Source organism: Salmo salar, chromosome 09 (assembly GCF_965601325.2).
Source record: "Salmo salar chromosome 09, fSalSal1, whole genome shotgun sequence".
Classification (NCBI taxonomy): domain Eukaryota; kingdom Metazoa; phylum Chordata; class Actinopteri; order Salmoniformes; family Salmonidae; genus Salmo; species Salmo salar.
This window is the reverse complement of record NC_138299.1, coordinates 117,433,683-117,456,700: the sequence shown is the minus strand read 5'-3', so window position 1 is coordinate 117,456,700 and position 23,018 is coordinate 117,433,683. Positions and strand designations below refer to the sequence as shown.

Below are 23,018 nucleotides of genomic sequence, written 5' to 3'. Positions count from 1 at the left end.
CACAGCCATGAAATCTCCACAGGCAAACATTGGCAGTTGAATGGCCAGTACTGAAAATCTGTGACTTTCTATGTTGCATCGTCAAAGGATGCCATTGTAACGGCTGTCGTAGGAGAGAGAGGACCAAGGCGCAGCGGGTTGCATGTTCATCATAATATTTAATAATAATTAGTGAACACGAAAAACACAAGAAAACGACAGACCGACAGTTTCACAGGCTAAATAAATAACAGCAGTGCAAAATACAACTACCCACAATCAACAACCCCAAACACATACCTATATATAGGACTCAGAGGAAAATAGAAACACCTGCCTCCAATTGAGAGTCCACACCCAAACCTAAACATAGAAAAACTGAACAGAACGTAGAAAATACAACCTAGAACATACCCAACACCCAGAACTAACAAATGACACACAACCAACCACCCCGAACCAACCAAAACAAATACCCTCTGCCACGTCCTGACCAGTTTAGGTATTATTTGTATTGTAGTTTGGTCAGGACGTGGCAGAGGGTATTTGTTTTGGTTGGTTCGGGGTGGTTGGTAATGGGTGTGGCTGTGTCACTACCCCCCCCCTAAAGGTGCAGACCCCGGATGCACCTCAAAAAAAATAAAAAAATAAACCCCTAACTAAAGGGAGGGAAGGGGGGGTGGCTGCCGTCAACGACGGTACCTGTGCTACACCCCCCCCCCTCCCCAACCCACCTATACTGGAGGTGGCTTAGGTTCTGGCCTACTGTCCTCCAGACTGTAGGCAGGCTTTCTTGACTCCGGGCCGTAGGCAGATTCACTCGGTTCCGGGCCGTAGGCAGACTCATTTAGTTCCGAGCTGTAGGCAGACTCACATAGTTCAAAGTTATAGTAAACTTCATTCTGATCCGGACCGCAGGCAGACTCACTCGGTTCCGGGTCGCGGGCCGTCTCCCCTGGTTCCGGGTCGCGGGCCGTCTCCCCTGGTTCCGGACAGTACGCCGTCTCACCTGTTGCCGGACACTCTGGACGAGGCACTGTCGCCGGACACTCTGGACGAGGCACTGTTGCCGGACACTCTGGACGAGGCACTGTTGCCGGACACTCTGGACGAGGCACTGTTGCCGGACACTCTGGCCTGGTCTGACGCATTGGAAGCCTGATGCGTGGTGCTGGTACTGGAAGTGCCAGTTTGGGGACACGCACCTCCGGGCTAGTGCGAGGAGCGGGAACAGGCTGAGTCGGACTGGGCTGATGCACTGGAAGCCTGATGCGTGGTGTTAGTACTGGACGTGCCAGCCTGGAGACACGCACCTCAAGGCTAGTGCGTGTAACGGGAAACACTGGACCGTAGAGGCGCACTGGCGGTCTCGAGCGCAGGACTGACATCACCCCTACTGGCTGGATGCCCACTTTCCTCTGGCACATGCGGGGCGCTGGTACTGCGCATACCGGCCTGAAAATACCCGGCCTCGTCACAGCACCCATCACCCCAAAGCACGGGACCTGTCCAGTCAATGGTTGTTTGGAAAAAACATGGGGATTTGGCTTGGGACTTAATCCTCGCCCAGCCAACCTACCCGTGTGCCCCCCAAAGAAAATTATTGGGGTTGCCTCTCCGGCTTCCTCGCCAGCCGTGTTCCCCAGTAGCGATTCCGGTCCTCCCCAGACTTCCTCCATGGGCCCTCTCCAGCCAGAATCTCCTCCCAAGTCCATGACTCACGATATTCCACCTGTTGTTCCCTCCTCCGCTGCTTGGTCCATTGTTGGTGGGTAGTTCTGTAACGACTGTCGTAGGAGAGAGAGGACCAAGGCACAGCGGGTTGCATGTTCATCATAATATTTAATAATAATTAGTGAACACGAAAAACACAAGAAAATGACAGATCGACAGTTTCACAGGCTAAATAAATAACAGCAGTGCAAAATACAACTACCCACAATCAACAACCCCAAACACATACCTATATATAGGACTCAGAGGAAAATAGAAACACCTGCCTCCAATTGAGAGTCCACACCCAAACCTAAACATAGAAAAACTGAACAGAACGTAGAAAATACAACCTAGAACATACCCAACACCCAGAACTAACAAATCACACACAAATACCCTCTGACACGTCCTGACCAAACTACAATACAAATAATATCTAAACTGGTCAGGACGTAACAGCCATCTTTCCGTCAAGTCAGTTCATCACATTTCTGCCCTTCTAGAGCTGCCCCGGTCAACTGTAAGTGCAGTTATTGTGAAGTGGAAAAGTCTAGGAACAACAACGGCTCAGCCGTGAAGTGTTAGGCCACACAAGCTCACAGAATGGTACCACGGAGTGCTGAAGCGCGTAGCGTGTAAAAACCGCCTGTCCTCTGTTGCTGCACTCACTACCGAGTTCCAAACTGCCTCTGGAAACAACTTTAGCACAAGAACCGTTCTTAGAGAGCTTCATGAAATCGGTTTCCATGGCCGAGCCGCTGCATTTTGAAGGGAAATCTTAATGCTACAGCATAAAATTATATTATAGAAAATTCTGTGCTTCCAACTTTGTGGCAACAGTTTGAGGATGGCCCTTTTCTGTTTCAGCATGAGAGTGCCCACATGCACAAAGCGATGTTCATACAGAAAGGTTTGTTGAGATCGGTGTGGAAGAAATTGACTGGCCTGCACAAAGCCCTGACCTTAACCCCATCGAACACCTTTGGGATGAATTGGAACGCCGACTGCAAGCAAGGCCTAATCGCCCAACATCAGTGCCCGATATCACTAATGCTCCTGTGGCTGAATGGTCCCTGCAGCAATGTTCCAACATCTACTGGAAAGCCTTCCCAGAAGAGTGGAGGTTATTATATCAGCAAAGGGGGGGACCAACTCCATATTAATGCCTATGATTTTGGAAGGAGATGTTCAATGAGCAGGTGTCCACATTATATAATTAGTACGAAAGGTGAAATATTGCGATCAACATGGTTCAGGCGTTTACAGATGTTCCTTCATAACATGTAATTGATATTCCATATCAGGAATTAATTAGCTTAATCTATAAACAAAAGTAGAATGAGACACTAGTGTCCACTTATTTTCTTAGGATACGCTCAAGGTGTTCTAGTTGTTTTGTCTACAAAAGTATTGACATCATGAGAAATCTGAAACACACCTTGTCAGATTGGGCAGCTCGGAGGTGGACAGGTTGGTTGGTAGATGGTCATTGGCCAAGACACCTGTCAGTCAAAGGAATGGGGCCTGTCCAGTAGAACTTCTTGAGGACAAACCAGCTGCCTAGGACCACCAGGGCTATGGCCGCAGTGCCAAAGAGGATACCTACCACCAGCCCTGTGATGTTAACCCTGTCACCTCCTGACTGTATCCCTCCGCTGCCTGGATCACACAGAGGAAAAGTAGAGCATAGTTTGGGGCATGCTTTAAATGTCATGTTTTTCCTCCCATCTAGACATATTCACCATCTGACACTTTAATTTAGCAAAAACATTTAACTCACTATATGCCAACGTAGCAAGTCTTTCCTCTGTAGGAAAAACAACAGGAAGGGAAAACATCATATTATTCATTGAAATGGAATTTGAGTAGCAGTGGTACTAATAGCAATTAACTCTATAAACTCCAGTGAATGATTTGCTACCTGTGATAATTATTACTGAATATAAGAATCTCAGACATAATGTTGAACATAATCGTTATTAACAGATGACTACAGGGCTCACCATCTCTGGTAGTATAGAGTGGTCCACACAGAAACAGTAGCTGATTCCACTGACTCAGATCCAAAAGGCTCCAGTGATCTCTTTCTCCTGCTATTGCAAGCCTGTGACAAAGACAAGTTCTTATGCTTATACGAACTATTTATAGTATTGCAGCAAATTCAGGTGTTAGCGCCGACCGGGACTTGGAACTCGGGTCCAGTGACTGTCAACCCAACACGTTAGCCACTACACCAAGAGATCTGACCTCTTGACGAGGTCGCTGTGGTCCTATTAGCCAACTTACAATCAATCGATAAACAAATAGACGAACTACGAGCATGTATATCCTACCAACGGGACATTTAAAAACTAATATCTTATGTTTTACAGAGTCGTGGCTGAACGACAACATGATTAACATACAGCTGGTGGGTTTTAAGCTTTTTTTGGCAGAATAGAACAGCAGCCTCTAGTAAGACAAGTGGAGGATGCCTATGCATATTTGTAAACAACAGCTGGTGCACGAAATCTAAGGAAGTCTCAAGGTTTTGCTCGCCTGAGGTAGAGTATCTCATGATAAGCTGTAGACCACACTATTTACATCAGAGTTTATATCTATATTTTTCATAGCTGCCTATACACCACCACAGACTGATGCTGGCACTAAGACCGCACTCAATGAGCTGTATACGGCCATAAGCAAACAGGAACACGCTCATGCAGAGGCGGCGCTCCTAGTGGCCAGGGACTTTAATGCAGGGAAACTCAAATCAGTTTTAACTAATTTCTACCAGCATGTTAAATGTGCAACCAGAGGGGAAAAAAACTCTAGACCTCCTTTACTCCACACACAGAGATGCGTACAAAGCTCTACCTTGCCCACCATTTGGCAAATCTGACTATAATTCTATCCTCCTGATTCCTGCTTACAAGCAAAAACTAAAGCGGGAAGCACCAGTGACTCGGTCAATACGAAAGTGGTCAGATGAAGCAGATCCTAAGCTACAGGACTGCTAGCACAGAATGGAATGTGTTCCGGGATTCTTCCGAGGATATTGAGGAGTACACCACATCAGTCACTGACTTCATCAATAAGTGCTTCGATGACGTCGTCCCCACAGTGACTGTACGTACATACCACAACCAGAAGCCATGGATTATAGGCAACATCCGCACTGAGCTAAAGGGTAGAGCTGCCGCTTTCTAGGAGCGAGACTCTAACCCGGAAGCTTATAAGAAATCCCGCTATGCCCTCCGACGAACCATCAAACAGGCAAAGTGTCAATACAGGACTAAGATTGAAGCGTACTACACCGGCTCCAACGCTCATTGGATATGGCGGGGCTTGCAAACTATTACAGACTACAAAGGAAGCACAGCCACGAGCTGCCCAGTGACACAAACCTACCAGACGAGCTAAATTACGTCTATGCTCACTTCGAGGCAAGTAACACTGAAACATGCATGAGAGCACCAGCTGTTCCAGACGACTGTGTGATCACACTCTCCATAGCCGATGTGAGTTAGACCTTTAAACAGGTCAACATTCACAAGGCCGCAGGACCAGACAGATTACCAGGACGTGTTCTCCAAGCATGCGCTGACCAACTGGCAAGTGTCTTCACTGACATTTTCAATCTGTCTCTGACTGAGTCTGTAATACCAACATGTTTCAAGCAGACCACCATAGTCCCTGTGCCCAAGAACACTATGAAAACCTGCCTAAATGACTACCGACCCGTAGCACTCACGTCTGTAGCCATGAAGTGCTTTGAAAGGCTGGTCATGGGTCACATCAACACCATTATCCCAGAAACCCTAGACAAACTCCAATTTGCATACCACCGCAACAGATCCACAGATGATGCAATCTCTATTGCACTCCGCACTGCCCATCCCCACCTGGACAAAAGGAACACCTATGTGCAAATGCTACTCATTGACTATAGCTCAGCGTTCAATACCATAGTACCTTCAAAGCTCATCAATAAGCTAAGTTATCCTGGGACTAAACACCTCCCTCTGCAACTGGATCCTGGACCTCCTGACAGGCCGCCCCAGGTGGTAAGGGTAGGGAACAACACATCCGCCACGCTGATCCTCAACACGTGGGCCCCTCAGGGGTGCGTGCTCAGTCCCTTCCTGTACTTCCTGTTCACTCATGACTACATGGCCAGGCACGACTCCAACACCATCATCAAGTTTGCCGATGACACAACGGTGGTAGACCTGATCACCGACAACGATGAGACAGCCCATAGGGAGGAGGTCAGCGACCTGGTCGTGTGGTGCCAGGTCAACAACCTCTCCCTCAACATTATCAAAACAAAGGAGATGAATGTGGACTACAGGAAAAGGAGGACTCATCGACGAGGCTGTAGTGGTAAAGGTTGAGTTGGTGTCACCAACAAACTATTACGGTCCAAAAACACTAAGACAGTCATGAAGAGTGCACGACAAAGCCTATTCCCCTCAGGAGACTGAAAATATTTGGCATGGGTCCTCAGATCCTCAAAACGTTCTACAGCTGCACCATCGAGAGCATCCTGACTGGTTGCATCACTGCCTGGTATGGCAACTGCTCAGCATCCTACCACAAGGCATTACAGAGGGTAGTGCGTACGGCCCAGTACATCACTGGGGCCAAGCTTCCTGCCATCCAGGACATCTATATCAGGCAGTGTCAGAGGAAGATCCTAAACATTGTCAATGACTCCAGCCACCCTAGTCATAGATTGTTCTCTCTGCTACTGCATGGCAAGCGGTACCGGAGCACCAAGTCGAAATCCAAAAGGCTTCTTAACAGTTTCTACCCCCAAGGCATAAGAATCCTGAACAGCTAATCAAAGGGCTACCCAGACCCCTCTTTTACTCTGTTTATAATCTATGCATAGTCACTTTAACTCTACCTACATGTACATATTACCTCAATTACCTGAACTAACCGGTGCCCCCGCACATTGACGCTGTACCGGTACCCCGTGTATATAGCCTCGCTTGTTATTTTACTGCTTCTGTTTAATTATTTGTTACTTTTAGTTTCTATTTACAATTTTTTACTTATCTATTTTTTACTTAACCCAATTTTTATTTTATTTTTTCTTAACTACTGTGGCGAGAGAGGATGAGAGACATATTCAGAGGACATTCACAGAACAGAAAGAACCACAGTCAGCTTCCATGACCAGAGTGCAAAGCAGATGATAATGCAGAGATGGTTGGGAGATTTGTTATCTAACATAGGAAATGCACATTTAAATGTACCATTAAAGAAAATCTGTAACATTTCTAAAATGGTAAACTTCCCCCAAAAGGTTGGATGGACCTTTCAAAACTAAAGCAAGGAGAGCTGAGTCTCAAATCATCCTGTCCTACCTGTGAGGTTCCCGAGGAGGTGTTTGTGTGAGCAAGTGGTGGTGGGATGTGTCTTATAAACAGGTGTTAGACCTCGCTGACATCATATATCACAGGGGAGTGAAACACACATCCCTCCCTTCAGTTTTTTTCTTGTTTCCTGTTTCCGGTCACAACTTGCAGACCTGTTTACGCTACTGAAGTCCGACCTGTTTACCTGACGGTTTTTTACTTTTTCATTACCGTATATTTTTACTTTTTCCCTCACTCAACTTTTTTCATTCAACTTTTTCACCCCGGAGGTTTTATCTGGACATGGTTCGTCAGGACTTCAAACAGCCGAAGCTAAGTAACATTAACATGATGCCTTCTAATTGCAGTCGTTGTACTTATAATATACAGGAGAACGATCGCCTTACGGCAAGGATAGCTGTGCTGCAAGCCCAGCTTCAGACGCGATCGTTAGGCAAGGGTAATTTCAGTGTAGGAAAGGATGAAACAGCGTCTGTGCCACCAGTAAGTACAGATAGTAACGTTAGTATAAACCCCCTCGCACGGTCCCCGCAGCCGGACATCTTTCTCATGGCTTCTGGAGGGAAACGCTGTAGGAATGCTCAACCGGTGTCGCTTATTCAGCCGACAGAAACTTTCAACCGGTTCTCCCCATTAAGCGAGTCGGAGTCGGAGGCCGAGACTTCTCTGGTCTCTACTCCTCCCGTTGTGGGGTCTGAGACGCCGACGGCTCCCACCATTAGCTCTGACAAATTGAAAACCCTAGTCATTGGCGACTCCATTACCCGCAGTATTAGACTTAAAACTAATCATCCAGCGATCATACACTGTTTACCAGGGGGCAGGGCTACCGACGTTAAGGCTAATCTAAAGACGGTGCTGGCTAAAGCTAAAACTGGCGAGTGTAGAGAGTATAGAGATATTGTTATCCACGTCGGCACCAACGATGTTAGGATGAAACAGTCAGAGGTCACCAAGCGCAACATAGCTTCAGCGTGTAAATCAGCTAGAAAGATGTGTCGGCATCGATTAATTGTCTCTGGCCCCCTCCCAGTTAGGGGGAGTGATGAGCTCTACAGCAGAGTCTCACAACTCAATCGCTGGTTGAAAACTGTTTTCTGCCCCTCCCAAAAGATAGAATTTGTAGATAATTGGCCCTCTTTCTGGGACTCACCCACAAACAGGACCAAGCCTGGCCTGTTGAGGAGTGACGGACTCCATCCTAGCTGGAGGGGTGCTCTCATCTTATCTACGAACATAGACAGGGCTCTAACTCCTCTAGCTCCACAATGAAATAGGGTGCAGGCCAGGCAGCAGGCTGTTAGCCAGCCTGCCAGCTTAGTGGAGTCTGCCACTAGCACAGTCAGTGTAGTCAGCTCAGCTTTCCCCATTGAGACCGTGTCTGTGCCTCGATCTAGGTTGGGCAAAATTAAAAATGGCGGTGTTCGCTTTAGCAATCTCACTAGTATAAAGACCTCCTCCATTCCTGCCATTATTGAAAGAGATTGTGATACCTTACATCTCAAAATTGGGTTACTTAATGTTAGATCCCTCACTTCCAAGGCAGTTATAGTCAATGAACTAATCACTGATAATAATCTTGATGTGATTGGCCTGACTGAAACATGGCTTAAGCCTGATGAATTTACTGTGTTAAATGAGGCCTCACCCCCAGGTTACATTAGTGACCATACCCCCCGTGCATCCGGCAAAGGCGGAGGTGTTGCTAACATTTACGATAGCAAATTTCAATTTACAAAAAAACAAACAACAATGACGTTTTCGTCTTTTGAGCTTCTAGTCATGAAATCTATGCAGCCTACTCACTCACTTTTTATAGCTACTGTTTATAGGCCTCCTGGGCCATATGCAGTGTTCCTCACTGAGTTCCCTGAATTCCTATCGGATCTTGTAGTCATAGCAGATAATATTCTAATTTTTGGTGACTTTAACATTCACATGGAAAAGTCCACAGACCCACTCCAAAAGGCTTTCGGAGCCATCATCGACTCAGTGGGTTTTGTCCAACATGTCTCTGGACCTACTCACTGCCACAGTCATACTCTGGACCTAGTTTTGTCCCATGGAATAAATGTTGTGGATCTAAATGTTTTTCCTCATAATCCTGGACTATCGGACCACCATTTTATTACGTTTGCAATTGCAACAAATAATCTGCTCAGACCCCAACCAAGGAGCATTAAAAGTCGTGCTATAAATTCTCAGACAACCCAAAGATTCCTTGATGCCCTTCCAGACTGCCTCTGCCTACCCAAGGACGTCAGAGGACAAAAATCAGTTAACCACCTAACCGAGGAACTCAATTTAACCTTGCGCAATACCCTATATGCAGTTGCACCCCTAAAAACTAAAAACATCTGTCATAAGAAACTAGCTCCCTGGTATACAGAAAATACACGAGCTCTGAAGCAAGCTTCCAGAAAATTGGAACGGAAATGGCGCCACACCAAACTGGAAGTCTTCCGACTAGCTTGGAAAGACAGTACCGTGCAGTATCGAAGAGCCCTTACTGCTGCTCGATCATCCTATTTTTCCAACTTAATTGAGGAAAATAAGAACAATCCGAAATTTCTTTTTGATACTGTCGCAAAGCTAACTAAAAAGCAGCCTTCGCAAATGGAGGATGGCTTTCACTTCAGCAGTAATAAATTTATGAACTTCTTTGAGGAAAAGATCATGATCATTAGAAAGCAAATTACAGACTCCTCTTTAAATCTGGGTATTCCTCCAAAGCTCCATTGTCCTGAGTCTGCACAACTCTGCCAGGACCTAGGATCAAGGGAGATACTAAAGTGTTTTAGTACTATATCTCTTGACGCAATGATGAAAATAATCATGGCCTCCAAACCCTCAAGCTGCATACTGGACCCTATTCCAACTAAACTACTGAAAGAGCTGCTTCCTGTGCTTGGCCCTCCTATGTTGAACATAATAAACGGCTCTCTATCCACCGGATGTGTACCAAGCTCACTAAAAGTGGCAGTAATAAAGCCTCTCTTGAAAAAGCCGAATCTTGATCCAGAAATTATAAAAAACTATCGGCCTATATCGAATCTTCCATTCCTCTCCAAAATTTTAGAAAAAGCTGTTGCACAGCAACTCACTGCCTTCCTGAAGACAAACAATGTATACGAAACGCTTCAGTCTGGTTTTAGACCCCATCATAGCACTGAGACTGCACTTGTGAAGGTGGTAAATGACCTTTTAATGACGTCAGACCGAGGCTCTGCATCTGTCCTCGTGCTCCTAGATCTTAGTGCCGCTTTTGATACCATCGATCACCACATTCTTTTGGAGAGATTGGAAACCCAAATTGGTCTACATGGACAAGTTCTGGCCTGGTTTAGATCTTATCTGTCAGAAAGATATCAGTTTGTCTCTGTGAATGGTTTGTCCTCTGACAAATCAATTGTAAATTTCGGTGTTCCTCAAGGTTCCGTTTTAGGACCACTATTGTTTTCACTATATATTTTACCTCTTGGGGATGTCATTCGAAAACATAATGTTAAATTTCACTGCTATGCAGACGACACACAGCTGTACATTTCAATGAAACATGGTGAAGCCCCAAAATTGCCCTCGCTAGAAGCCTGTGTTTCAGACATAAAGAAGTGGATGGCTGCAAACTTTCTACTTTTAAACTCGGACAAAACAGAGATGCTTGTTCTAGGTCCCAAGAAACAAAGAGATCTTCTGTTGAATCTGACAATTAATCTGGATGGTTGTACAGTCGTCTCAAATAAAACTGTGAAGGACCTCGGCGTTACTCTGGACCCTGATCTCTCTTTTGAAGAACATATCAAGACTGTTTCAAGGACAGCTTTTTTCCATCTACGTAACATTGCAAAAATCAGAAATTTTCTGTCCAAAAATGACGCAGAAAAATTAATCCATGCTTTTGTTACTTCTAGGCTGGACTACTGCAATGCTCTACTTTCCGGCTACCCGGATAAAGCACTAAATAAACTTCAGTTAGTGCTAAATACGGCTGCTAGAATCCTGACTAGAACCAAAAAATTTGATCATATTACTCCAGTGTTAGCCTCCCTACACTGGCTTCCTGGGCAAGGGCTGATTTCAAGGTTTTACTGCTAACCTACAAAGCATTACATGGGCTTGCTCCTACCTATCTTTCCGATTTGGTCCTGCCGTACATACCTACACGTACGCTACGGTCACAAGACGCAGGCCTCCTAATTGTCCCTAGAATTTCTAAGCAAACGGCTGGAGGTAGGGCTTTCTCCTATAGAGCTCCATTTTTATGGAATGGTCTGCCTACCAATGTGAGAGACGCAGACTCAGTCTCAACCTTTAAGTCTTTACTGAAGACTTATCTCTTCAGTAGGTCCTATGATTAAGTATAGTCTGGCCCAGGAGTGTGAAGGTGAACGGAAAGGCTGGAGCAACGAACCGCCCTTGCTGTCTCTGCCTTGCCGGTTCCCCTCTTTCCACTGGGATTCTCTGCCTCTAACCCTTTTACAGAGGCTGAGTCACTGGCCTACTGGTGTTCTTCCATGCCGTCCATGGGAGGGGTGCGTCACTTGAGTGGGTTGAGTCACTGACGTGGTCTTCCTGTCTGGGTTGGCGCCCCCCCCCCCCCCCCCCTTGGGTTGTGCCATGGCGGAGATCGTTGTGGGCTATACTCGGCCTTGTCTTAGGACGGTAAGTTGGTGGTTGGAGACATCCCTCTAGTGGTGTGGGGGCTGTGCTTTGGCAAAGTGGGTGGGGTTATATCCTGCCTGTTTGGCCCTGTCCGGGGGTATCATCGGATGGGGCCACAGTGTCTTCTGATCCCTCCTGTCTCAGCCTCCAGTATTTATGCTGCAGTAGTTTATGTGTCGGGGGGCTAGGGTCAGTCTGTTACATCTGGAGTATTTCTCTTGTCTTATCCGGTGTCCTGTGTGTATTTAAATATGCTCTCTCTAATTCTCTCTTTCTCTCTTTCTGTCTTTCTCTCGGAGGACCTGAGCCCTAGGACCATGCCTCAGGACTACCTGATATGATGACTCCTTGCTGTCCCCAGTCCACCTGGCCGTGCTGCTGCTCCAGTTTCAACTGTTCTGCCTGCGGCTATGGAACCCTGACCTGTTCACCGGACGTGCTTGTTGCACCCTCGACAACTACTATGATTATTATTATTTGACCATGCTGGTCATTTATGAACATTTTAACATTTTAACATTTTGACCATGTTCTGTTATAATATCCACCCTGCACAGCCAGAAGAGGACTGGCCACCCCTCATAGCCTGGTTCCTCTCTAGGTTTCTTCCTAGGTTTTTGGCCTTTCTAGGGAGTTTTTCCTAGGGAGTTTTTCCTAGCCACCGTGCTTCTTTCACATGCTTTGCTTGCTGTTTGGGGTTTTAGGCTGGGTTTCTGTACAGCACTTTGAGAATATCAGCTGATGTACGAAGGGCTATATAAAAATAAATTTGATTTGAATTTGATCAACACACACACACACACACAAGCTTTTTTTAAGCGAAACCATCAAACAACCACTAAGAGGACTGTCAGTGGGGTTTCACATAGATATCAAAGGTTAACTTGCATGACATATTTCATATTTCTTGGAAACAAATAAGGGATATCTTGAAAATGATTGAGCGTTGTTGCTTTACAGGGACAGATTGTACACTGTATTCATATCGGTTTCAAATATCATGTTAGATTCATTTAATTAAGCATCAGGATGTTTTATTTTTTTTACATTATAACGAACCCACTTGAATGCAATATTCGTCAGTGATTTGCTAATTGTGGAAAAAATGTATTACAGATATATACAGTTGAAGTCGGAAGTTTACCTACACTTAGGTTGGAGTCATTAAAATTCGTTTTTCAACCACTCCACAAATGTTTTGTTAACAAACTATAGTTTGGGAAAGTTGGTTAGGGCATCTACTTTCTGCATGTTATTAGTAATTTTTCCAACAATTGTTTACAGACAGATTATTTCACTTATAATTCACTGTATCACAATTCCAGTGAATCAGAAGTTGACATAGATTTAAAAAGCTTGGAAAATTCCAGAAAATTATGTCATGGCTTTAGAAGCTTCTGATAGGCTAATTGACATCATTTGACTCAATTGGAGGTGTACCTGTGGATGTATTTCAAGGCCTACCTTCAAACTCAGTGCCTCTTTGCTTGACATCATGGGAAAAACAAAAGAAATGAGCCAAGACCTCAGAAAAAACATTGTAGACCTCCACAAGTCTTGTTCATCCTTGGGAGCAATTTCCAAACGCCTGAAGGTACCACGTTCATCTGTATAAACAATAGTACGCAAGTATAAACACCATGGGACCACGCAGCCATCATACCGCTGAGGAAGGAGACGCGTTCTGTCACCTAGAGATTAACGTACTTTTGTGAGAAAAGTGCAAATCAATCCCAGAACAACAGCAAAGGACCTTGTGAATATGCTGGAGGAAACAGGTACAAAAGTATGTATATCCACAGTAAAACAAGACCTACATCGACATAACCTGAAAGGCCGCTCAGCAAGGAAGAAGCCACTGCTCCAAAACTGCCATAAAAAAAGCCAGCCTACGGTTTGCAAATGCACATGGGGACAAAGATTGTACTTTTTGGAGAAATGTCCTCTGGTCTGATGAAACAAAAATAGAAATGTTTGGCCATAATGACCATCGTTATGTTTGGAGGAAAAAGGGGGAGGCTTGCCAGCCGAAGAACACCATCCCAACCGTGAAGCACGGGGGTGGCAGCATCATGTTATGGGGGTGCTTTGCTGCAGGAGGGACTGGTGCCATTCACAAAATAGATGGCATCATGAGGAAGGATTATTATGTGGATATATTGAAGCAACATCTCAAGACATCGTCAGGAAGTTAAATGTTCATCGCAAATTGGTCTTCCAAATGGACAATGACCCCAAGCATACTTCCAAAGTTGTGGCAAAATGGCTTAAGGACAACAAAGTCAAGGTATTGGAGTGGCCATCACAAAGCACTGACCTCAATCCTATAGAAAATGTGTGGCTTGAACTGAAAAAGCGTGAGCGAGCAAGAAGGCCTACAAACCTGACTCAGTTACACCAGTTCTATCAGGAGGAATAGACCAAAATTCACTCAACTTATTGTGGGAAGCTTGATGAAGGCTACCCGAAACGTTTGACCCAAGTTAAACAATTTAAAGGCAATGCTACCAAATACTAATTGACTGTATGTACATTTCTGACCCAGTGGGAATGTGATGAAAGAAATAAAAGCTGAAATAAATCATTCTCTCTACTATTATTCTGACATTTCACATTCTTAAAATAAAGTGGGGATCTTAAGACAGGGAATTAAAGGTGTATGTAAACTTCGACTTCAACTGTATATACCTTTTTAATAGTATTTAATTTTTTTGATAGGTTGAGATAATGTGTAGAATATCCGATAATATAAATTCTGAGCCAATGAGATGATACAAAAAAATCTATACGGAATACTATAGAATGATTCTCCATTGAGCGTGGGTTTTAGCCCAGAACTTGGCTTAACCTCTGTCTAGGAAACAGGGGTTCCTTTTGCATTTCTTATCAAACTTCCATCTAAAAGTGAGACATTAAATATCCAATAGAGACAAAGCTGTCTTTGGTATGTCCTATGTAGAAGAGTGGATTCATGTCTTGAGAATGAAACACTATGAATGCTGGAAATCGGATAACCCACGCCACAAGGTAAGAAACACACAGAACTAAAAATAGCCCTCTATTCTATTGTGTTCCAAGAGCTCCTTTGCAAGTAGCCTTCACTATAGGCTATCACTGCTATTGTTCAAGGCCTATTGTTCAGTGTGAAATATAGAATGAAAAAGACCAGATATGTTTTTGCCAAAAGCTGCTTGGTGAGAGAAGAGATTTGTTATACTATACGGACGCGTCACTCGTCACTCTGCCCAAGATCTCTCCAATGACAACTGTTTAGTGTTCAACACGGGATGCAATGAGCATTCTTACGTGGTCGAATCATATTATCAGATTCCAATAATCCTAATGGCTGCAGGATTCACTCAATGGGAGAGTTCCAGATTACGCAAAACTCTAGACCCATGTCAAACTAAGACGGCATAGTTTGAAGCTAAGCTGTTTACTATTACTTAAATCAATAGATAATCAAGGTTTATTGATTCTGAAAATGAATGAAAGGGCAATACTCTACATCTGGAAATACCACAGTAATCAAATGCATGTTGCTTGCCTTACATGTTTTTTTGTTGTTGTTTTTTCACATTTATTTTATCAGGGAGTCATACTGAGACCTGTCACGGCTGTTTGAATGAGCGGACCAAGATGCAGCGTTTTCGTAGTTCCACATGTTTTATTTAAATCAGTGAAACCGAATGCAACAATTAACACTTAAAGTAAATACAAAACAACAAACCGTGGCGCTGGAGGAACATAAATCTCACAAAGAACAATCACCCACAAACACCTGTGGGACAAACCTAACTTAAATAGGACCTCCAATTAGAGACAACGACAACCTGCTGCCTCTAATTGGAGGTCATGCCAAACACCACCAACATAGAAATGCAAACCTAGAACCAAAACATAGACATACAAAAACCCAGACAAACACCCCCTGTCACGCCCTGACCTATTCTACCATAGAAAATAACACTCACTATGGTCAGGACGTGACAAGACCAAGGTCTATTTTACAGATGAGTCCTGAATTGCATAAATTACAGAAAATGCTCACATCAAAATATAAATACAAAACGCAAGCAGAAAGAAAATGACGGTCATGAATTGCCCTAGAGGCACTAGAACATGACATTTAAGAACATTTTGAAGATTGTTTCGCAAATAAGGTGCAAGAAAACTAAAAGCGGATTTATCTAACTCGGTAGAGAGTTAGCCATCCCTGAGACCGGGTGTTGTAAAAGGGCTTTATAAATGAAAACAAAGCAATGTATCAACTTACGTGACATCAAAGCTGGCCAAACAACTTTCTGGTAGAGAGTACAAAAATTGTAGCTCGTAAAAAATACCATTGTGCTATGATAGGGAAGCAGGGTGGCCTAGTGGTTAGAGGGTTGGATTATTAACTGAAAGGTTGCAATATTGAATCCCTGAGCTGACAAGGTACAAATCTTTCGTTCTGCTCCTGAACAAGGCAGTTAACCCACTGTTCCTAGGCCCTCAATGAAAATTGTTCTTAACTGACTTACCTAGTTAAATAAAAATAAACTGCATCTAACAGATTTAATTAAGTGGTAGCTGCGTTCATATAGGTGATGTCGCCATAGTCTAGGACTGATAGGAGTGTCGACTGAATAATCTGTTTTCTACTATTTAGCGAGAGGCAGGACCTATTGATATAGAAGAAGCCCATTTTAATTCTCAACTTCTTAACTTACTCATCAATATGCTTTTTACAAGATGGCTTTTCATCTATCCAAATGCCCAGATATTTGTAAGCACGACACGATCAATTTGGAGACCATCGAAATTACATACTGTATGCTTAAATCATCAGACTTATTTTTATGCGCTCTAGAGAACAACATACAGTGCCTTCAGAATGTATTCAGATCTCTTGACTTTTTCCACATTTTGATAAGTTACAGCCTTGTTCTTTGATTAAAAAGTTTATTTTCCTCATCAATCTACACACAATTAGATTGACAAAGCAGAAACAGGATTTTAGACCTTTTTGCTAATTTATTCAAAATAAACAACTGAAATATCACATTTACAGAAGGATTAAGACCCTTTACTCTGTACTTTGTTGAAGCACATTTGGCAGCGATTACAGCCACGAGTCTTCTTGGCTATGATGCTACAAGCTTGGCACACCTGTATTTGGGGAGTTTCTCCCATTCTTATCTGCAGATCCTCTCAAACTCTGTCAGGTTGGATGGGGAGCTTTGCTGCATAGCTATTTTCAGGTCTCTCCAGAGATGTTCGATTGGGTTCAAGTCCGGGCTCTGGCTGGGCCACTCAAGGACATTCAGAGACTTGTCCCAAAGCCACTCCTGCGTTGTCTTGGCTGTGTGCTTGGGGTCGTTGTCCTGTTGGAAGATGAACCTTCACCACAGTCTGAGGTTCTGAGCGCTCTGGAGCAGGTTTTCATCAAGGATCTCTCTGTACTTTGCTCCGTTCCCAGTCATTGCCGCTGAAAAACATCCCCACAGCATGATGCTGCCACCACCATGCTTCACCGTAGGGATGGTGCCAGGTTTCCTCCAGAAGTGATGCTTGGCATTCACACCAAATAGTTCACTCTTGGTTTCATCAGACCAGAGAATCTTATTTCTCATGGTCTGAGAGTCTTTAGGTGCCTTTTGGCAAACTCCAAGCGGGCTGTCATGTGCCTTTTACTGAGGAGTGGCTTCCGTCTGGTCACTCTACCATAAAGGCCTGATTGGTAGAGTGCTGCAGAGATGGTTGTCCTTCTGGAAGGTTCTCCCATCTCCACAGAGAAGCTCTGGAGCTCTGTCAGAGTGACCATTGGGTTCTTGGTCACCTCCCTAACCAAGGCCCTTCTCCCCCGATTGCTCAGTTTGTCCAGGCGGCCAGCTCTAGGAAGAGTCTTGGTGTTTCCAAACTTCTTCCATTTAAGAATGATGGAGGCCACTGTGTTCTTGGGGACCTTCAATGCAGCAGAAATGATTTGGTACTCTTCCCCAGATCTATGCCTCGACACAATCCTGTTTCGGAGTTCTACAGACAATTCCTTCAACCTCATGGCTTGATATTTGCTCTGACATGCACTGCTGAGGATTTGTTTTTATTTAATCCATTTTAGAATAGGGCTGTAACTTAACAACATTTGGAAAAAGTCAAGGGGTCTGAATACTTTCCGAAGGCACTGTATACTTAGGTTTACCTGCATTCAGTACTTATTTCTGTAATACAATGAATTCATACTGTAGTTCAGATAGAGCTTGATCAACCGTGAGGGCAATAGAATACACAACAGTATTATCGGCATACAAGCGTGGGTCACAATGTTTTACAGACATTGAATTCTATCTGTCAAGTAATTTTTAAACCAGTTACATGCAGCCTGGTCTATGCCAATTGAGGAAAGCCTCTGAATTAGCAATGAGTGATCAACGGTATCGAAAGCCTTAGACAGGTCAAAGTTAACCACATCATTATAACTAGGGATACAGCCAAGATAGTGCTATGACCTGGTCTAAAACCTGCCTGATGTACATTTAGAATACATTTCAAAGATAAGAAAGTTCTTAGCTGACAATGAATCACTTTACATGTTGCGTTTGTATTTTTGTTCAGTATAAAAAGCCTGCCTATACTTCAGTGCATTTACTGTTTTCCAAAATTTAGAAGGATCACCAGCAGAGTCCGAGAGCTTGATTTAGCTTTCTTAATCAAGATACAGTACATCTGTTTCTCAATTGTCTGAAACATTGCAAGTCCAAACAGAGTGCAATTGGCATGCTGACTGCAGGAATGTCCACCAGAGCTGTTGCCAGAGAATTTTCTGATGGGCCGCCCCCAGGTGGTAAAGGTAGAAAACTCCACTTCGCTGATTTTCAACACTGGGGCCCCACAAGGGTGTGTGCTCAGCCCCCTCCTGTACTCCCTGTTCACCCATGACTGCATGGCCATGCACGCCTCTAACTCAATTATCAAGTTTGCAGATAACATTTTTACATTTTTACATTTTAGTCATTTAGCAGACGCTCTTATCCAGAGCGACTTACAAATTCGTGCATTCACCTTATAATATCCAGTGGAACAACCACTTTACAATAGTGCATCTAAATCTTTTAAGGGGGGGGTTAGAAGGATTACTTTATCCTATCCCAGGTATTCCTTGAAGAGGTGGGGTTTCAGGTGTCTCCGGAAGGTGGTGATTGACTCCGCTGTCCTGGCGTCGTGAGGGAGCTTGTTCCACCATTGGGGTGCCAGAGCAGCGAACAGTTTTGACTGGGCTGAGCGGGAACTGTGCTTCCTCAGAGGTAGGGAGGCGAGCAGGCCAGAGGTGGATGAACGGAGTGCCCTCGTTTGGGTGTAGGGCCTGATCAGAGCCTGAAGGTACGGAGGTGCCGTTCCCCTCACAGCTCCGTAGGCAAGCACCATGGTCTTGTAGCGGATGCGAGCTTCGACTGGAAGCCAGTGGAGAGAGCGGAGGAGCGGGGTGACGTGAGAGAACTTGGGAAGGTTGAACACCAGACGGGCTGCGGCGTTCTGGATGAGTTGTAGGGGTTTAATGGCACAGGCAGGGAGCCCAGCCAACAGCGAGTTGCAATAATCCAGACGGGAGATGACAAGTGCCTGGATTAGGACCTGCGCCGCTTCCTGTGTGAGGCAGGGTCGTACTCTGCGAATGTTGTAGAGCATGAACCTACAGGATCGGGTCACCGCCTTGATGTTGGTGGAGAACGACAGGGTGTTGTCCAGGGTCACGCCAAGGCTCTTAGCACTCTGGGAGGAGGACACAATGGAGTTGTCAACCGTGATGGCGAGATCATGGAACGGGCAGTCCTTCCCCGGGAGGAAGAGCAGCTCCGTCTTGCCGAGGTTCAGCTTGAGGTGGTGATCCGCCATCCACACTGATATGTCTGCCAGACATGCAGAGATGCGATTCGCCACCTGGTTGTCAGAAGGGGGAAAGGAGAAGATTAATTGTGTGTCATCTGCATAGCAATGATATGAGAGACCATGTGAGGATATGACAGAGCCAAGTGACTTGGTGTATAGCGAGAATAGGAGTGGGCCAAGAACAGAGCCCTGGGGGACACCAGTGGTGAGAGCACGTGGTGCGGAGACAGATTCTCGCCACGCCACCTGGTAGGAGCGACCTGTCAGGTAGGACGCAATCCAAGCGTGCGCGGTGCCGGAGATGCCCAGCTCGGAGAGGGTGGAGAGGAGGATCTGATGGTTCACGGTATCAAAGGCAGCAGATAGGTCTAGAAGGATGAGAGCAGAGGAGAGAGAGCTAGCCTTAGCAGTGCGGAGAGCCTCCGTGACACAGAGAAGAGCAGTCTCAGTTGAATGCCCAGTCTTGAAACCTGACTGATTAGGATCAAGAAGGTCATTCTGAGAGAGATAGCGAGAGAGCTGGCCAAGGACGGCGCGTTCAAGAGTTTTGGAGAGAAAGGAAAGAAGGGATACTGGTCTGTAGTTGTTGACATCGGAGGGATCGAGTGTAGGTTTTTTCAGAAGGGGTGCAACTCTCGCTCTCTTGAAGACGGAAGGGACGTAGCCAGCGGTCAAGGATGAGTTGATGAGCGAGGTGAGGTAGGGGAGAAGGTCTCCGGAAATGGTCTGGAGAAGAGAGGAGGGGATAGGGTCAAGTGGGCAGGTTGTTGGGCGGCCGGCAGTAACAAGACGCGAGATTTCATCTGGAGAGAGAGGGGAGAAAGAGGTCAAAGCACAGGGTAGGGCAGTGTGAGCAGGACCAGCAGTGTCGTTTGACTTAGCAAACGAGGATCGGATGTCGTCAACCTTCTTTTCAAAATGGTTGACGAAGTCATCCGCAGAGAGGGAGGAGGGGGGGGGGAGGGGGAGGAGGATTCAGGAGGGAGGAGAAGGTAGCAAAGAGCTTCCTAGGGTTAGAGGCAGATGCCTGGAGTTTAGAGTGGTAGAAAGTGGCTTTAGCAGCAGAGACAGAAGAGGAAAATGTAGAGAGGAGGGAGTGAAAGGATGCCAGGTCCGCAGGGAGGCGAGTTTTCCTCCATTTCCGCTCGGCTGCCCGGAGCCCTGTTCTGTGAGCTCGCAGTGAGTCGTCGAGCCACGGAGCAGGAGGGGAGGACCGAGCCGGCCTAGAGGATAGGGGACAGAGGAAATCAAAGGATGCAGAGAGGGAGGAGAGGAGGGTTGAGGAGGCAGAATCAGGAGATAGGTTGGAGAAGGTTTGAGCAGAGGGAAGAGATGATAGGATGGAAGAGGAGAGAGTAGCGGGAGAGAGAGAGCGAAGGTTGGGACGGCGCAATACCATCCGAGTAGGGGGAGAGTGAGAAGTGTTGGATGAGAGCGAGAGGGAAAAGGATACAAGGTAGTGGTCGGAGACTTGGAGGGGAGTTGCAATGAGATTAGTGGAAGAACAGCATCTAGTAAAGATGAGGTCAAGCGTATTGCCTGCCTTGTGAGTAGGGGGGGAAGGTGAGAGGGTGAGGTCGAAAGAGGAGAGGAGTGGAAAGAAGGAGGCAGAGAGGAATGAGTCGAAGGTAGACGTGGGGAGGTTAAAGTCACCCAGAACTGTGAGAGGTGAGCCATCCTCAGGAAAGGAACTTATCAAGGCGTCAAGCTCATTGATGAACTCTCCAAGGGAACCTGGAGGGCGATAAATGATAAGGATGTTAAGCTTGAAAGGGCTGGTAACTGTGACAGCATGGAATTCAAATGAGGAGATAGACAGATGGGTCAGGGGAGAAAGAGAGAATGTCCACTTGGGAGAGATGAGGATTCCAGTGCCACCACCCCGCTGGCTCGATGCTCTAGGGGTATGCGAGAACACGTAGTCAGACGAGGAGAGAGCAGTAGGAGTAGCAGTGTTATCTGTGGTAATCCATGTTTCCGTCAGCGCCAGGAAGTCTAGGGACTGGAGGGTAGCATAGGCTGAGATGAACTCAGCCTTGTTGGCCGCAGACCGGCAGTTCCAGAGGCTGCCGGAGACCTGGAACTCCACGTGGGTCGTGCGCGCTGGGACCACCAGGTTAGAGTGGCAGCGGCCACGCGGTGTGGAGCGTTTGTATGGCCTGTGCAGAGGAGAGAGAACAGGGATAGACAGACACATAGTAGACAAGCTACAGAAGAGGCTACGCTAATGCAAATGAGATTGGAATGACAAGTGGACTACACGTCTCGAATGTTCAGGAAGTTAAGCTTACGTTGCAAAAATGTTATTGACTAAAATGATACAGTACTGCTGGCTGGTGGAGTAGGCTAGCTAGCAGTGGCTGCGTTGTTGACTTTGAACGTGTAGCTGGCTAGGTAACCTCGGTAGTTTCAGTACTACACCTTGTCATGATACAAAGCAACTTTGTAGCTAGCTAGCTAACATAACACTAATCAAGACGTTCCTTGTAGTGTATTTAGTTTCAACAATGCTGCTCGTCGGTAATAGTTGGCTGGGTTAGGAAAAATGGCGTCGCGGGGGACGGAAATAGCTGGCTAGCTAACCTCGATGGCTGGCTAGCTAACAATTATCAAGCTATGACAAAGACAACTAAGTAGCTAGCTAGGTAACACTGCACTAGTCAAATCGTTCCGTTGTAAAGTATTAGTATCTACAGCGCTGCTAGTCGGTAACGGTTGGCTAGCTGGCAGTGGGTTAATGATGACTAGGTGTGTTGAGTAAGTCTGGCGCCGCGTCGCGGCTGGCTAGCTCACCTCGATAATACTCAAACTCAAACTACACAATTATCTTAGATACAGAGACAGCAAAGACAACTATGTAGCTGGCTAACTAACACTAACACCACACTAATCAAGTCGTTACGTTGTAATGTAATAGTTTCTGCGGTGCTGCTAGTCGGTAGAAGTTGGCTAGCTAACAGTGATGACTAGCTAGCTAGCAGCTAGCAGTGTTGACTACGTTAGGAGGACGAAGATAGCTAGCCTCGATAATTACTCAGTTACTCTAAACTACACAATTATCTTTGATACAAAGACGGCTATGTAGCTAGCTAAGAAGAATTGCTCAGATCAAACAAATCAAGCCGTTGTAATGTAGCGAAGTGTAATATTACCTGTGGAGCGAAGATAACACAACAGTAGTGGGCTTGATATACCAACAATGACGAGACAGTCTACAGGGAGGAAGTGAGGGCACTGTGGTGTCAGGAAAATAACCTCTCACTCAACGTCAACAAAACAAACGAGATGATCGTGGACTTCAGGAAACAGCAGAGGGAGCACCCCCCTATCCACATCGACGGGACAGGAGTGGAGAAGGTGTAAAGTTTTAAGTTCCTCGGCGTACACTTCACGGACAAACTGAAATGGTCCACCCACACAGAC

At 45.6% G+C, this 23,018-nt stretch overlaps 1 long non-coding RNA gene across 1 annotated transcript; it reads right to left on the bottom strand.

Annotated features, from left to right (window-relative positions):
• Nucleotides 1-138: 138 nt before the first annotated feature.
• On the bottom strand, nt 139-16,613 carry LOC106612505 (uncharacterized). The gene is made up of 5 exons (XR_001330313.3): nt 16,003-16,613; nt 3,699-3,799; nt 3,476-3,502; nt 3,134-3,354; nt 139-1,766 (listed from the first exon to the last, which is right to left on the bottom strand). It is a non-coding gene; the product is annotated as an uncharacterized LOC106612505 (long non-coding RNA).
• Nucleotides 16,614-23,018: the final 6,405 nt, after the last annotated feature.